Source organism: Coturnix japonica, chromosome 18, assembly GCF_001577835.2.
Source record: "Coturnix japonica isolate 7356 chromosome 18, Coturnix japonica 2.1, whole genome shotgun sequence".
NCBI classification, from domain to species: Eukaryota; Metazoa; Chordata; class Aves; order Galliformes; family Phasianidae; genus Coturnix; species Coturnix japonica.
Window position 1 is genome coordinate 6,137,986 of NC_029533.1, and position 14,207 is coordinate 6,152,192.

General features: G+C 39.2%; 1 protein-coding gene across 4 annotated transcripts in view; it reads right to left on the reverse strand.

Moving 5' to 3' along the window:
• The window catches only part of KCNJ16 (potassium inwardly rectifying channel subfamily J member 16), a 29,733-nt gene extending 24,018 nt beyond the window's left edge, over positions 1-5,715 (reverse strand). For 3 of the 4 annotated variants that reach the window (XM_015880089.2, XM_015880086.2, XM_015880087.2), the window contains exons 1-4: positions 5,590-5,715; positions 5,439-5,508; positions 1,722-1,806; positions 313-359 (exon numbers count right to left, since the gene is read on the reverse strand). The gene's annotated coding sequence lies outside the window, so the exon portion shown is untranslated. The remainder of the gene's footprint in view (positions 1-312; positions 360-1,721; positions 1,807-5,438; positions 5,509-5,589) is intronic. The other variant, XM_032448303.1, reaches the window with a different exon arrangement.
• Positions 5,716-14,207: the final 8,492 nt, after the last annotated feature.

The window sequence follows — 14,207 nt, forward strand, 5'->3', positions numbered from 1 at the left end:
ACTTAGGCATTGCTACTCAGTGGTAGCCCTTGCACTCCGGATGACCTATGCTTTCCGTTTCTGTACACCACACGCATAGGGCCAGCCAGTGTCTGACCCCTTGTTTTATGGTTATTGTTCTGTGTGACTGAACAGTCTTAATAATTCAGCATGGTTCTATAGCTCTGCTGTTTCTCAAGCATGGTTGCAAACTTTACAACCCAAAATACAACCTATAAATAGATTTCCCTCTCAGGCAGAATCCAGCAGCTGTTTAACAACGTACAACATCCCCCTGCAGCAGTTTAGCACAAGAAGTAATATGTGTCATACCTAATTAAGCTGGAGGCAATTCAGGCTGGAAACCAATTCGTCGCTCTCTGTTGGTAAAGCAGCACAATAGACCATTACTAAGGGCATTAAATACTACCGTAATATTTAAAATGTCAGTAATTCTTACTCAGTAGGAGAAAATAAGTTCCACAGAGCATAGTAAATCAAGTTTTATGGCAGAAGCTCTGCTTTTAGCACTTTTCTTCTAGAAGCCCTGTCTCACCGCCTGTCTTTTCAACCCACTTGCAGAACTAGGAGGGTCCCGGGGCGGGTGGGCGCTATCCCTTCAGCACCACGCGCCCGGCGGCCCGCAGCTCTGAAATCCCGATAGGCAGCAAGCACGAAGCCTTGAGATGGTTGACCAAGAAACTACCGACAAGGACATTCATCCAGCTGCTCCTGCTACTTGATAGTGTGAGCTGCCAGCGGGGAAACTCACCCTGCCCTAATCGTTATCTTAAAGCTTCAACCTGATGTGGCTTCTAGAGTTTGGGGTCTGCCATACGTTGCCCACTCATGCTGACTTGGATTATCTAGTTCTTCTACGGCAGAGAGAAAAGCAGAGAAGAAAATGCCTTTCTGTCGTTTTAGTTTTCACATGATTTTGTGCTGGAAAATAAATTAACCTAAGAGGATTTTCTGAATTTGAGCTAGGAACAAAAGACAAGGTGAAAGTGTCTACATTTTGGAAATGGGCCAAGCTAGCAAATACTTTTCCTGAATGTAGTTTTACAAAGATCTTTCAGCACTAAAAAAATACAGAGAAAAGATTTTTCCCCCCCTTCTTTTGAAAGAATTATCTGAAAACTATTTTAATGAATGTATTCATTAAGTTTTCTTCTAAAAAACAAATAAATAAATATTTTCATCTATAGAATTATGCCAAAAGAAAACTAAGCTACCATGAAATCTCTGGACTTGATCTATTAATTTAGATAAAACAATTAATTGGATTAATGAAACTTAAAACATGATTCATCAATGACAAATGTCTGCCTTTCTCATGAACATCCATAATTTCATTTTTGGTTAACTCTGTTGCAGACTTTACTACTGCAAAATAATCAAATACCAGATAAATAAACTTACTGAATCCTCAATTTATTGCTTAAAGTTGGTTTTGGGGGAGGAGAAACCGAGCTGTCTTTACACTGAACAGATAATGGGGCATCTAGTTGCCTACTATGACTTCAAAAATATTGGGTATACTTATTTTCAGGTGAGAAATTTTCCATCAAAGAGGGAGAATTTTACATTCCTGATAAAATCAGGGTCTCCACAGTGTCCCAGTTTTCTGTATTATGTATTTAAAACATATTTATAGCTGACCAGAATAAACACTGAACATAAATGCTTCTGTTTCTATTGGGAGAAGAAACTTCTAAATGATACTGGAAAAGTTGACTTACTTGAAGAACTGGATTTCTCTTCCTCCAATAGTTTGTCATTTATAATTGGCAACATCCATGCATTTGTGTAGAACAAAGTAGAGAGCTGTGCAGAGCAGAATATTAATAATAAAAATGTGCATCAAGAAAGGCTGTGAAACACAAGTAGGAAAATAATTTTCTTAGTGTCATCATTTTGATCCCTATTACTAAGCCAGCTTATCTCAAAAGTCAAATCACATAATGTACACATGCAAGTTAAACATTTTGTATAAAACCACCCAGTGAGCCAGCCTTTTGCATTCTGTAAATTGGAGAGGATTACAAATGTGTATAAAATAATCTTGTCTGCACTTTGCTGTTTTGTATGTTATTTGTGCTTTAAATTGAAGAATAACATCGTGCTTTGTTGGCTTAGTGGTGGAAAATGATTTGGGCTATCAAATGAAGTATTGTAAAACTCCAAGTTGTGTTTACTAAGCGCACCTTATGTCTGAACCAGAAATACTATCTTCTTGACCTCATGCTATCAATCTCAACTGTCTGCTTGGTTGTGAAAGTAAACAGATAATGTTCAGACTACAGAAATTACTTGTTCTCCCACATCACCTATGCAGTTTTCCTGCTCCCACAGTTTTCTTCTGTATTTCGTGTCTTGGTTCAAATGAGGAGTACTGCTGCGTGACTTCTTGCGTGAAAAACTCTAAGATACTGTGCAGCTCTGGCAGCACAGCAAGAGCTGAATTGCCAGCAGAGGGGGAGAGTTAGAGAGACGTTGTGATTTGATCCAACATCCACTCAAGTCAGTGGAAGTATTCTCAATTACTGAGTCAATAAAAAGTAGGGAAAACCTTCCACTAGATACATTTTTGTAATATCTTCTCTAATTCACATTTTCTAGATCCTATCATGCTCTATAACATCACTTTACCTTGCTACTAGTAGTAAAGCGTTAATCACTTTTTCTGTGCAGTAAAAAAAAGAAAGCTCTGGAAAATGCAAGGCCACATATGGTCTCAGAAATAATAATTAAGATGAAGAAAATCCTCATTGACCAGAACGAAAAGGCACTGAGCAGCTTTGAGCAGAGAATGCCGTATGCCAACCCCTCATGCCTCTACTAAATCTGCATTTGGTCGTGCACTGTAAGTCTTTAAGCATATTGTAGAAATGGGGCAAATCCTCTTTTGGAATTTACTGACTTAAAAATGAAGAGTAACATAATTCCACTTATTTTAACATCATTAGTTTCTGAAAAAGGAACCCTGCTCACATCATGGAATAACATTACTATTATTTCTGTGATTCCACTTCATTTTAACACTTGATACTGTACTTTATTGCTAGCCAATTAATTCTTTTGCTGTGGAGTTACACAGGAGGTGAGAAGCATGTTAACAGCTGGAACAGAACAAACAAACAAAAAGAGTTATGGTTCTGTCCCTTTTCTAAAGAAATTGTAATCCATTTATTGTCAGAATAATGCTACTGATGCTAGATGGGGCAGTCGTGCTGGAGAAGCATGATTTTCTGCTTTCTGTTGATATGTATCTGAAACAAGATAAGGTTTCCTATCCTATCCTTTAATATCACCAGAATGTTTTTAGAACTGGCTGTGAGCATTACACTAAAAAGAAAAACAAACAAACAGCTAAGCAGTGAATAACAACAGCAGAAGCCCTGTTGGGCTGGGATTCTTGGTGCTGGTTCTTTCACAGCAGCAGGCAAAGTGAGCTTGTCCTCTTTTAATACAGGCAATATAGAATTTAGCCAGTTCTCATTTCACACTTTTTCTTCTCTAACAGTCTTCAAGTAAGATTTTAATTCACTTTTTTTGTTTTGTTTTATATAACCTCTTCATTTCTGGATCAACTCTGTTGGCCTAAGGAGTTTATCAGGATAAAGCAATGAAGAGCTTCCCCAGTTCCTTTTTGGTACATATCCACTCTCACCAAACAGGCAGAATTTCCTTACAGATCTATGACAATTACAGTTCTCAGTGGCCCATTGGCTCCTTGGCTCCATGTCAAGCCCTTCATCTTCAAAGCACTCCATCCCCTTTTGATGCCAGCGTCTTTATTTGCATTTTGTAGCACTCAGAATAAGCTAGGCAAATACGTTTAAAGTCCAACACATGCTTTGTAGAATTGCCAGATTTAAAAATACATATATATTGAGGAAATAGAGAAAACCATGAGCCCTTAACAAAGACTCAACTGCTGATGGAGAAGGAGGCATATTTTGTCCTCTGCTGACCTAGGTCACCTTTGAACAAACACAGTGTTCTTTATCAACTTGCCAATTTGGCCATTCTTTTAAAGAACAGGTTTGTATTTTGTTGTGCATTCTTTGCTTGTTTATCTCTTGATCTTTGAGTAAACTGTGATATCTGAATTCAGCTGCTGTAGAAGTAGGTTCAGAGCTTCACAACTGACATCCCATTCATTTTATAACCAAGATGCCAGTCTCCTGAGATGAATGCAAATAATTTACCTTCTCTGTCATATGATTCCGATTTTCATAGTCATTTGCGTCTGTATTCTAACATCCTTCCAATTAATACTAATTTATTCCACCAATACTTGCATTCATTTCAGTATACTTCAGTGGGAGTAAATCAATCATAGCTAGATTCTGTCATTCTGTCTGTGATTATCACCCCTGCGTATCCCTGGTGTTTGGTGCCAATGATCTTTAGGGTTATACAAACAGCTGGATCTGATTGAAACAGGGAATAACAGAATTTTATTCCTAGTCTAGTAGGCTTATAAGAATCAAAGATGTGTGAACTACTCCCAAACAGCTATTAATACGTTCTTTTGAGGAAGTACAGTGTGTCTTCATATTGCTTACCGATCACACACTTTCATATTTCACAATGTGACCACAAACCTTTTCTCACACATTCCTAAGTATTTACAAGCCAAATACTTTCATAGCCATACCATGCTGTAATTGTTAGTTTAAAGTAAAGCAAAATGCAAACGGTGTATTTGCAGTGTCTGTAGAAATCTCCTTTACAGTGGCAGTCAGTTGTTTGGGAAATGCTCAGCTTCATAAGACAGCACATACACACTAAGAACAAAGAGGAGTTTCTACCTGGATCTTCCTAAAGAATATATTGGGGCTCAGATATTGTTTGCTCAGATGGAGCTCACACCTGACATGCAAGAATTATTCATGGACTAAAATTATATTTCAGACAGTTGGAGACAAGAAAAAAATAATGGTCCTTTTGATTAAATTTGTTAAATATACTTGTATTTAAATATTGTTTCTAAAAATATATTTATCAAAGTATGTATACACACATATATCTAATACAACACAAGCAAAAGTATTTTCTGAATGTCTTTAAATTGTACCTCTTCACTCTAATTTCCTTTGAGGCATTACTTTACCTAAAGCTCAGTTATACCATAAGAGTTGAGCAAGTTAAATGTTCTCTCTCCAAACCAATTTTGAGCCACCATGTAGCATACACAGGTATTTAACATTATTTTAAAGCATGTATTCACACTGTTGACATAATAAACAGAAAAACTGTCAGACAAGTTATTTACGTCAAAATAGGATGAAATCAGCTGGATCTATATCCAGTTATTTACTTTAAAATAGGCAGAAGAAAGCAGCGCTTGCTATTAGCAGGTTGTTCTGCACTAAAAGAAAAGGCAAGCAGAAATATGCAATCATTCTCTCCTATGCATGGGTATGGAAACAATATAAAAGGTACGTTACCTTTGCTCATGCCACCATGAGGAAGCTATGTCAAGGGTCCTTTGTTTCTTGTGAGCAAGCAGCTATGCAACTGTAAAGAAAAACAAGGGTTGGGTTAATAATAAAGAAAGGTACAAGCCATAGACTCTAAAGACTCAAGTTAAACATTTACCTCAGCTTGTTCCTGTGAGCAAACTCAGAGGGTCTACTTTGATAACAGCTGGCATCTTGAGAAACAGGTGACAGCCAATCTGCTGCTTGCCCCACTACTTCCCTGTCTGCAGTTCAGACACGCACAGCGGACATCTTCAGTCACCTGTGCACATCTAGGTTAGGATTTCAAAAATGAGAAGCAGGAAATTCTACCATGTAAGAAAAGCTCTTCACCATTCAAATGGTACTTCAAATGTTTACACACAGGATTTGATTTGGAATTACCCACTGAAATACCATTTCGGAATAAACAGGTTCAAGTTAATACATTTCTATTTTGCTGACAGATTATTTCTTCAGAAAGTCTTTTGTTTCTATATTAACATGAAAGTGCAGTTTCCTCTTCTGTCCGAGTCACACAATACGCAGCATTCCACCTCAGGTCCCGCTAAGCAAATACCTGGGAACAGGTGTGTTGGTCCGTAGCTTTTGACCTTCCTTGGAAGCCTCAGTGTATATTAAGGGAGGATGGCAACTTTTTGTAGCCAAGTTACATTGTCATGTGCCAAGGTAACATATTAAGTGACAGGAGCTTCAAAATATTCAGCATAGTTTCAGGTATCTTTCCCTGCCTTTCAGTCTCCATTGTACTTATATCCAGAGCCCTGAGGATCTACAGAAGCACAAATGCAGCCCAGGATCTCAAAGTACTTTAAGTACTCTTTGTAATTTTAAAGGAGCTGGCTCAGACAATAGCTTTTCAAAGGCTGAGGCCAGCTTGAAGTTCCTTAACAGACTTTGGAGAGCTCCATGAGCACTGAACAAAACCAACAACCATGTATAACTTTCTTATGTCCAATATTTTCCTCTGAAATCTCAGACACGACACAAGGATCTGCACCTCTCCTCTTTAAAGCAGACACAAACATTTGCTTGCGTGATGACAAAGAAACTTAAGGAACTTGTGATCACTCTCACACTATCTTGTGTTTGCTTACAAGAAGGCAAGCTCAGTTCTTTTAATGTCAGTTCTGTTCTCCAGAATTGTTCTCCAGTAGCTGAGGTACTAAGCTATGACTCAGGAGAGATAATTCCTAGCTCAACTGCTAAGCAGCTATACAACCTAGGGCAAAGTGCCCTTTGTCTGTCTGCTCTATTTAGACTATGGGCTCTTTGAGGTAAAACCAGCTTTTGACTGGATATTTGTACAGCACATAATACAATGGAAATCCAGTCTCAGTTTGATAGTTCTGTAATACAAATTAATAACAATAACTAGACTTGACTGCTTGACAAAAGGCAAATAGTTCGGAAAAAGCTGTCTTAAATCTTTCTATCCCACTTCCCCAGACCAAAAAAAAATCTACAAATGTTATTTCTTTTGGCAGCTGAAACCTAATCCTACCTTGGTTAGCATAACAGAGAGAACAGGAAGTGCTGCGAAGGAATTTTTCATTCCCTGGGACGTCTTTGATCCCCCTCCCCTCCCTTTTCCTATCAGGTAATTTTCAAATCTTGATGTTTCCAGTTAGTCTATGTATCTTCTTGTTTTGTCTACTTCAGTCAAGTGTTATTTAACATCCATTTCATGGATGAAAAACTGGTCTGCGTTTAGACTCTGCTGTTGTGTAAGCCGGAACCTGAGAACTTCAGAATCCCAGAAGGGAATACAGCTAAAATTCACAGCCTGTGCTGCTGGAAAGCCTATGACTACTTTGCTTTAACAAAGACAAGGTGCACTCATACATTACTTAAATGCCAAACAAATCATTCAGTCATTTTCTGTTGTAGCCTCCACTTCTTGTCACTTAGCTCTGGTGTCTCAGTTCAACTTTCCAACACATGGAGAACAGTTTTTTCCCACTATACATGTCGATTTACGCTCATCTAAAATGTGCAAGGCTCAAAATAAATTAATGTCTGCTTAATATTTGGGGTTCTGAAGGAATGACTCCTATTTCAGTCCCACATGGAATACATCTCATGTGGGAAAGCTTTGGACAATGAAATAAGTAATAATTAAAATATGCAGGACCCTCAAAGGGCTTAATTGTCACACACTGCTGAGTGTAGCCTCACGCTCGTAGCAAATACAAGTCTGTAGCACTACAAAGCAGGAGATGACAACACACACAAGATAAAAATGATAACAAGATCAACTTGGAGTACATAATATGACATACCCTTTGCTTGTGGATGACTGTTTCTGTCACACAAGCTGGAGCTTCAGTAGCATGTGCAAAGCACGCTACTTGGAACTGTGGCAGCTGCATATGTAGTCTTTCCGTTTCATCTCTTCCTGCGTTGAATCAATCACTGTTTGCCTGGTTGGGTGTTTGTTCAATGCTGTATTTCTTTATACATATTCATTATTCATTATACATATATATATTATTCTTTTTCCCTAGGTTGTATTATACAGAACAGTTACTACTAAATATTGCGCATGGTTCACTTTTTCTGATAGAATGACTCACTGTAATTCTGCTTAGTAGTAATGAAGAAACATGACTTGTTCTGGCAAATAACGCATGATAATAAACAGTGGTTTTGTCACTGATTCCTTTATTTGCAAAGCTGTCTATAATTGGAAGCCACTGGAAGATACTGACTTGCTTAAATGATTATTACCGTTGACTGCAGAACTGTTAAACTTGAAAGATGCTTACAGAACTGAAGTTAGACTCAAGTCTTTATTTTTTCTTCTGTCCTTTTTCTTCTTTGTACAGAGATGACAGCATTGCTTCTTCCTTCTCTTCTCTGAGAAAATGATCAATATAGATACAAAAAATGACTGGAAGGCAGAGTAAATGTATAATTTCCCTCCTCTTTGTGACTTAAACTTGTGAAAATCCAGAACCCTTTTAATAAATTCCATTTTATAATAACCTGCACATGGAGGTAGATTCTAGGCCATTATTGACTTCACTGGTCCTGAAACCAGGGCATTGCTCAGAGCTCCATTTACAAAATGTATATACCACTGTTCTGCAGTCTTGCTTCCAGCTATTTACAACTCCCCAGTGCCTAAGAGCAAACAGCTGGGGAATGAGTTAGGGACTCAATGGCACTCTTAGGATTCAATGGCACTGTGCTTTTCTTTTCCATTTTTTCCCCCATTTAAAACTGGAATCTTTTCAGCATTGTCAGAATAGAACAGGCAAACAGAGTGTGCACAGAATGAGACAGTACAAAAGCAGTCGATACCACCAGCCTGATGGCGTTTGTTTGTCACTGCTTGCAAGTACAGATGCTGTGGAGATGCGTGGCCTAAATAGGAGCTTGTGCCTGAAGGATCAATGTGCACTGGCTATGCACCAGCCTTTAAGTGTGTGTAATGGGCCGTGACTGGCTGTGACCCACCTTTTTCTCAAGGCCTTCTGGGATGGTGTTTGCTAAGGGGACTTATACAGGTAGGAACTACGCTTGACTTTGTGAGGATGACTCTACCTCATCAACCCATGCAAGAGCCAAGGACATATTAGGTTTATTCTTATTTGTCTAGAAGGGTGGAAGTAGGAACTACAGACTACAACTTCCATTGATGTAATAGGAGAAGGATGGACTTAATTTATTGCAAGCGGAGGAAACTAAATGGAGATTATCTCTCTTTTCATATTAAAGAGATCATTTGCAGCCATCTCAAAAACATTTTCCCCCATTGTCAAACATAGACTTCTCCTTGTGTCTTCTGTACTGAGTTATTTCTTGCTTCATACACAGTGGTATGACAGCACATGGCCTACACATGTCCCTGAGGTCTCCTCTGCACCCCTTGGGTCTTCATGCAGTCCCTTGGCACACCCTCTTGCCCAGCCTGGCCCCTTGAGGACAACTGCAAGCTTTGGGCTTGTGGAGGCTCTGAGGGAGCACAGAGAGAAGAGGGAGGGGAACAGCCCACAGAAACAACAAAGGCAAAGTGTGTGTGAGGGAGGCAAAGCAGCCCTCAGCCTCAGACAAGGCTGCTGGTAGGAAGAGCAGCTGGGAGCCATCTCTAGCAACAGGGCTGCACAGTTGCCTCCAGCCCAAGTTCAGGGTTCTGCAGAGTTCAGGCAGGGATCGAAAGTGAGAGACTGAATTATACAGGTTTCAGCTTTCCTGTGACAGGACCTACTTTTAAGAAAAACATAAAAATGAAGGATGGTGAAGGGTTTGTGTTGCCAGGTGGCCAAGCAAGAGCCAGAAGTCTGCAGCAAGGCACAGGGCACCACTGTTAGTCTATTGAGTCACCTCCAAAACTGCTTTGCTTCCATGACCTGAGATGGGGAACTGTGGCATCTGAAGCACAGCAAATTCTAGCCCAGATTCTGATAGATTTTCTTTAAAGTCAATGGGAGGGCTTAGTATAAACAGCACGCTGATGATGACGGAGTATTTCCAGGGGGATGAGCCCACATTGGAATTACTGACAACGCTGAAAATGGTCAGCTTCCCATTATTGCAACACAGAACATGGTGGTTTGACCGCTTCCTTTCACCCTTTTTGCCTCCTTTCCCGCAATATTTAAGGGAGCACAACTGACATAGAGGAAGGAATTTGAGAAGGTCATTGGAAAAAAAAAAAAAAGAGAGAAGAAGAATTTGGCATGGCTGTACAGATAATAAGACTTAATGATTTTATTTTCAATTTCATTTCTGTGCATTCTTATGGAAACAGTCTATTTTAGGGTGATAGTTCTTCACTTAAAAAATAAAAAGGAGGAACAATTAGTGGAATGAAACTGAAGCGACAAACTGTGCTGCATTGTCAAATTCTTTTGTGCAACTATTCTCATAGACTTAATGAGTTGTAGGCATGTTTTTTCTTGCCTGTGTGTCTTCCTGGCTTTCAGAGTGCTAGTATAGAAATTATTTTGAAAAGCAATGCAATAAAATTTTATTAGACAGAACAGGCTGGTTCTGTCCTGGTATGGACCAATTGCTGTGTAGGACGGAGGAAGCCACATGCCAAGCACAATAAGGAGTGAAGCACTGGAATGTGACATTGGTATTTTTCTCCAATTGATTCTTCACCTTGCAGGAAAGATTTTACTCTACGGGAAACACTTTCCTCTTATTCATTGACAGCTGGGAAATAATGGAGTCGTTCATCAAACAGTTGTCGTAAAAGACCAAAATAACTCTGAACCCCTACAACAGCCCCTCTGTAACCATAGGAAAGACCTCTGCTAATCCTGTCCTCTCCCCTGCCAAGCCAGGATTGCTTTTTGTGCTGCAATTTCTGGTTCTTTGGCTAATCTCATTTCAAATATTCCAGGAGATGTGGCCTCGATCACTTCTCCTTGCAGGTTGTTGCAGCTTAAGAGATAGCAGCGACAGAAAGTTTTCCCTGCTATCTAGGGCGTATATTTCCTTGACCTCATCCCTTTAATTATAGCTGTTTCATATACCCCACTAAACCATCCCTTTCCAACGCTGATGTTATGGTTGGTAAAACGAGATGTACAAATGAGCAGTATTATTTTACTTTTATGAATCAGTCTCTCCAGCTCAAAATCACTGTTGGTCACCTCTGAATGTTGTCCAATCTGTTGATATCATTTTGGTATGGAATTACTCAGAACTAAATACTCTCATGTCTTTACATAAAGTTGTTGAGATTCTCTTTTTCTTTCATGTGTATCCTTTTAACTTCTTTTTCCAATTGTTTGGCACATATGTTGGGTAGAAAATACTATATTTAGAAAATTCCTTTTCTACCTTGTGTAATGCTAGACATAGAATGTCTGGGGTCAGTTCCAGGTTTCACATGGCTGTGGCCAAGTCTTTTGTTCACCCACATAAAAAATGAAAGTTTTATTTACCTGCTAGGAAGAAGTAACATTGAATAGCTACATTCACTTTTATAAGTACTCATAAATGCTGTTTACATCATACATCTTGACTATCAGATTTTTAGCTGAGACTGTAATACAATCCTGTAAATTGGCTGCTATCTAAGATACTTTGTTGCTGTTCTGTGTTTAAACAAGGATACAACCCAGCCTTTGCTCTGAAGGCAAGTGGTTGAAGAACAGCCCAGCAGTGAGGCAGTTCTGCCTGATCTGCACAGTCTGGCTTTCTGCTGCAGTCCCTTCTCTGTAGTGCAATCTGAGCTCTGTGCAGAGAGACCAGGCACCACTCTCAGACCAGAAAGGTACAGTAGGTGAGAACACACGGAGTCAGATCCTTCAAGGATACCACGTACAAGTATTTCCACAGGCCTATCTTCATGTCATCAGTGTTTCACGTAAGGTGTATGTTAGGACTCTAAAGATCTTTAAGTGGGATAAACAAAATACGAAACCTACACTGAGGAATGAGTGTGCAAGCATTTCTTGTGGAGATTTGAAGAAGCTGTTTTCTAAGTTTAACATGAATTCAGTCACTGTTCTTCTAATAGAAGTAATTAAAAAGATCTCAAAGGAGAACATTCACATCCAAAAGCATCTCACTTACAATAACCACCATTTTCATTGATGCCACAGTTGAGAAACTAGGAAAAGTCCTCACTCAAATGTTTTCTTTGAATGTGATGTATTTGATATGACAATCATAATGAAACAGTGTTTTTTTCCCCGTTAAAACAAAACACTCCCCCAAAAGTTGTAAGAATTATAGGCAAAAAGCGAAATGGGGTGTGGAAGAGAGGTTTCGTGTGAACAGGAGGAGATTCTTCAACTGCATTGTGGGAATAAACATGACCTGAGTTACCTCATCGAGACTGAAATAGCTTCTGTATGTCTGAATGCACATTTCTGAGAGGTATGAAAAAGCTGAAGACTCTCTTGCCCAGGGATGTCATTTTTGATTAAAGAGAGGGTTAGGCCAAAACCACAGATCCCAAAACATCTTAAACTTTTCCAAAATGTAACTCCTAATCTGAATTTAACATCTGCGTCTGTAATGAGCTGAACTAAAACTTGACCTCCAACACCAATGAACTTTGGAAAGGTTCCGTTTCCCATTTGAAGCTGCTTTTTCTCCCTCTAGATGAGCTATTCCAGGGAATCAGGAATTTGGTGCATTGATAAATCCTCAAGTAATACTTTTATGAATTCTATGTAGAAGATATTTGATGCCAAAATATTATGTGTGGGTATGTCCAGGTGATATCTATTTAGTGGATAGACGTGTGCGAGACCTCATACACCTCACAGTATTAACAAGAGTGGAAACTATTTGAAGAATTGCAGGTGAGACATTTCATTGTGCCCAGGGGTATTTATGACCTGGTTCTAGTAATGACAACAGTGTTTTCACAAGGTCACTAACAGCATTCAAATCTATCCACAGAAAGGCAGCTAACAAATAGTTGGAATAAAGGAAAGATCAGAAGGGACAACATTATTGTATCATTCCCACCATGGAGAAAGTATTTTGACTATCTAAATCCAATTGAGGATTATATGGGTGCTGCTGCCCCTGTAGACACAGAATCTTTCTCTTGATATGAGATGTTAAGCAATCATGGTGGGAAGGTTCTCCAGATTTAGATCTGTCATATGGACATGAGAGATGATGTTTGAGATGTCTCTCAGAGCATCTGAAGCTTTCATTCAGGATAGATGCAGGAAGAATCATGGGTCTGCTAAGTGTACCTGTAGATATGCACAGAAAACGTTGCTATGCAAACAAGGAAAATGTTTGTTTTAGAAACCAAAATTAAGTGAATAAATAAAAGACGCATTATGAAACAAGCCAATATGTTCCTGTGTTAGCAAGGCGTGTAATAAGTACAGAGATTTAGGTTTACCATATGTCACAGATAGCACAGAATAGGAAAACAATGCACAGTGCAGCCTCTTTGAATCGTGAAATAACAATTCTTTGTTCCCAGTGATGAAATGTGTAAATATCCCAAGGTGGGCAAAATGGCTAACTCATTATCCACAAATCAGGTAGTCAGCTACATCATTTGCTGCTCCATAGTTAAACTGCTGTCAAACTTGAGGAGAGACACTGCATCCCAGTGAAGCAGGGAAAGGGGAGTGGAGGTTTTTTTCTTCAGGTAACTCCAGATGCAGCTGGTACTGGTGAGTGCCCAGTGCTGGTGTCATACCTGTGCTAAAGATACACAGTGAGTAATCCACAGCTCAGAAATTCACTACAGTTTCCATGCCATAATTGCACAATCAGACACACCAACCAGGCTGTGCATTTCTAAGGGATTATTGCACTCCATTGAAATCTGAAGTCACTCGGCCTTTGGCCTCTTAGAATCACCCAGAGCTTTCAGTAATCTCCAGGGCTCTGCTCCCTGTTGTGTCTTTCTCAGACAAATGGAAAACACATTTTCACTTCAAACTAATCCCCACTAAACATCAATGAAATCATGCAAACCCTGAGCTGATTCTAATAAAAAGTGAACGTATTCAGAAGCAAATTAGTCTTGTAACTCAAGCACTTTAATATCATTCTGTGAAAACCACTGCTGGATAGCTGTGATTAGCTGCTTTCTAAGGGCTTTCCTGGGCCTAAATATCAGCTAGCGCATTTTACTCCAATACAGGGATGATCCAAGCACTCGGCAAGCAGTTGAAGTTTTAACCTATGTTGGAACGTGCTTTCCAGCCCCAGGAAATTACACGGCACTATGTTTTACAGTGAAAGAGAGAGCCAATTTTGCATAAATCAATTAATTCAAAGAAAGTGAAC